We start from the raw sequence: 3992 nt of genomic DNA, 5'->3' as shown, positions 1-3992 counted from the left end.
AATCAAGTTACCCAGGGCCTCATCTAACACACCTTTGAACATCTCCAAGCATGTAGCATCCACAACTTCTCTTGAGTAGCCTGTTCCACCACTCTCTGAGTAAAAAATTTCCCTCTAAGGTCTAATTTAAATCTCCCTCTCTTTTTGTTTAAAACTGTTCTACCTTGTCGTATTACTATCAGACTGTGCAAAAAGCATGTCTCCCTCCTCATTATGAGCTTCTTTTAAGTACTAGAAGATCACAGTGAGGTTTCCCTGGAGCATTCTCATAACCAGGCAGAACAAACCCAGCTTCTTCAGCCTGTCTTCATAGAAGTAGTGCTCCAGCCTTCCAAAATGTTGACATCCTGGTAGAGCTGGAGGACTCAGGCCTGGATGCAGGACTCCAATTCTTTGTCCATCAAATAGTCCAACTCTCAAATCCATCCCTCTCCATTTTAGATGTAACAGTTTGGTGTGGGATCATGTCAAAGACCTTGCAGACTTCTATACATACTACATCAGTTGGATACACTTCCTTTGTCCATCAATGCTGCCACTCCATTGTAGAAGGCCATCAAAAGCATCAGGCATGATCTACCTTTGGTGAAATGAACTTCCTCTCCAGATACACAATACTTTTCCCTCAGTTACTTGAAGAATGATGGAGGTTAATGCATTTAGAATCAGAAAGCAAACTGAAGACTATAATAATTATACTTTATATACTGCTGTGCTGTAGAATAATCTTTGTAGATTTTTTTTCATTACTACTTAACTCTTAGTGAGGTATTACTGGTGGGGCACACCATAGGAGAACATATGTTGTAAACCTACTTTCAGTACAGTACAGTTTTGTTCATAGCAATATTACTCCTTTAATTAAGCAGAACTGAGAAAAAAAAAAGAAAAAAAAAAAAAAAGAGGGAGATTCACCTTTGAAGACCCTGACTACAAAGCTGAGTCAGCTTTTTTTTTGTATAACATTTCAGTTCCTAGATTACTGCAACATATTTTCTACTCTTTAATTTGAGATTCAGCAAGTAAAATCTCCTGAAATCTTAGTATAACTATAAACATTATTGGAAAGGAGTGCTAAACATAAATAGTTCTCTTCAATAACACAGACCTTGATGCATATCAGAAAGAGAGATGATGAGGCCACTGGGCTTTTGGAGAATGCTGTATATGTGCAAAATAAATGGTAAAACTGGAAAGCTTTAGTTGTATTTAAGAATGTACGAAGTACTAAGATGAAAGTCAACATAGGATAACAAAGCTAATGCAGTTAACAGAAAACAGAGAAGCAGAGATGTGTCATTTAGTCACGTTTGGTTCTTTCTCTTCTTTAGCAGAAGTACCATGTTAGCAAGTGGATGGCTGTTCATAAATATTGGCAGTACTCAGTCCCAGCACAGTGCATGACAGTTTTCAATAAAATATTCATTGCGATGCTTTGAGGTCTTCAGAGGTACATAAAATAGTCCCCAAACTGCACATTACATGCAGTTTTCCATTATACACTGCACAAAATGTCCTTGACATTCAAGAGTTTGCCATACATATTTTAACATGCATCACTCCAGGGTGTATTTGAAAATACCCTCCACTTGCCTTTAATAATAATGACTTGTCAAATGGAATCCAGATCTTGGTTAATCTAACATAATATGGACTTGATGACTTTTATTAACTGTCAAATGGAGCCCAATAGCCGTCAAAAACATTTTTCCCTTCTGTCATGCATTTGTTCCCAGCATGTTTCGTTTCTGATCACAAATGTAAAAGGTTAATAAGCTGCAATATTAGAAGTCGTTAATATTCAATATTCATGGAAAGTGAATAATTTTGCAGATTTTTTATTTTAAAGACATTGTGGCATTAATGTGACTGTTCTGCAGCCTTACAGAAGCATGGCATGCTGCATGTAATAGCTAATTTGAAAGCTAAAATTTCTGTGAAGTATCAATGCCATATTGGACTGTACTCATCTTTATTAAAATTCACATGATTGCTTCAGTATTCTGATTGGTTTATTTTTTCCCCATTCTGTCTCCTCCTGCCCACTTTTCTCTTCTTGCTAATACAAGCTGTAATTAATATTATCTCATAAACATTTTATGTTTAAAATATAAAATGACCATGGGTAATAAACAGAAAGGGACAATTTTTAAATATCCATTTTGGTTGCTGTTTTTGCAAGGCTGGTTATCAATGATCATTTTTCCACATTGTTAGGCTTCTCAAACATGGAAATCAAGTCAAACCTTGTTCCAATTACAGACAAATAGCCTGAGCACCAGTCAAGATTGTGAAAGATTCACAAGGCTAGAAGTACAGAGATACTGGTGGTGGAACAATCCTACTCTCATATAATGGGATAAAAACACACTTACAAAATTTGTTCTGGTGGCATGTTAGTAACACAGGGAACAGAATTTGATAAACAATCCTTCAATAATATTTGAACTAGAATAGAAGGCGTAACTAGACACTACAGATCTATTTTTCCAACATATATATACTGACTTTATTTTCCTTTTTTTTTCTTTTATTTCCCTTTTGAGTTCACAGAATCTTAAATATCTTCATTAATCAGGAAGAAAACTTTATGTTTTAGCATATGTAGCATATTTAGCAGAATTTTATATATGTGTTTTCTTATATGCTTTCTTCACAAATCATACATAGATTTTAGCTCTAATCAAAATAGATTTCCCTTTAAAATAAGTTCTGTCATTTGAAACTGTTAAGTTGATGCTGAATTTCCTGTTAATAAAATGCATTTATTTTAGACCTGAACATGTCAGATATGAAAAGTAGTAGCACTTGGTGGTGCTACAGACTATATTTCATTTATTTCCTTTAATACAGGACACCACCAGGCAAAATACATTCCATTTCAGGTCTGAATTTTAATATTAGCTGGTTTCATTTCTTCTTGCATGGCTCTGTCAGCTTCACGATTCTTCAAAAATGTGAAAATGAGGGATTCAAAGAATGATAATTTTGAGGTTTAGCTGGAAAGTTAACCCTGATATATTCTCTTTTTTACTAGGAGTAATTGCCATGAATAGTATTTTAATCATTTCAGAGAGAGACATTGAGATGTACTGATGTATTTCACTGTGCAGTAAGAACATTCATAAAATATCTGATTAGCTTTGTTACTGAGTAATACTCAATTATTTCTTAATGTAATAGAAAGCATACCTATTGTTGGTATGACATTTCTTGTTTCTACTGAGTACTGAAGCTGTTGAAAAAGAAAAAGAAAAAAAATCGTTTCTTGTTTGTTTTGGTTGGTTGTTTTTAAGTTTTCCTTAAAGGAGAGAAAAATGATGATTAGCTTGTTAAGACTACATGCAGTGAATCTAATTTCAGACAATCTCTGAGCTACGCAGGATTTTTTTCTTATTTCCAAAGTTAGAAGACAGAATCAAACCACTAACATCATTCTTATTGAGATTTCTGAAAGTACACAATCATTTAAAAGTCCATTGCATTTGTGGCTTAGTTTAAGCCCAAGGTTTTTTTAAAACTGGGCCTACAGACCAAACTCACCCTATGAAGGAGAGCTCTGATGGTGAATGACACTTGCAGTGCAAGTAATCGTGAAAAGGCATACAATTGCTCTCTTTAATGACATTCCTACTGCTAGTTGTTCCTGTGTTCTGTGAAGATAAAGCATTGCTTGAACCCTAAGATAATTCAGCCTGATGTGCAATTTTCATGGGATATGGAACCTTGGTAATTCTAGTAGATACTGCTACTGTACTTCTGTACAGTTTTCCGCACTTTCACACGGTTATTAAAAATGATACCTATCTTTCTTAACTATCTCAAAAATTGTTAACTTTAAACAAAACTAGTATTAATATATATTCACGGGTGGGAATTATTCATTAACAATAAAATACACCTATTTTACATAGTGATTCAGTAAGCTAATTATACATTAAGCTTATTTGCTACTTGGATTACTGCTTAACAAAGAGCATTTTTGGCAGATA

The sequence above is a fragment of the Tympanuchus pallidicinctus genome, unplaced genomic scaffold, assembly GCF_026119805.1.
Source record: "Tympanuchus pallidicinctus isolate F22 unplaced genomic scaffold, pur_lepc_1.0 scaffold5, whole genome shotgun sequence".
In the NCBI taxonomy this organism is placed as follows: Eukaryota; Metazoa; Chordata; class Aves; order Galliformes; family Phasianidae; genus Tympanuchus; species Tympanuchus pallidicinctus.
This window is presented reverse-complemented; position numbering follows the sequence as displayed.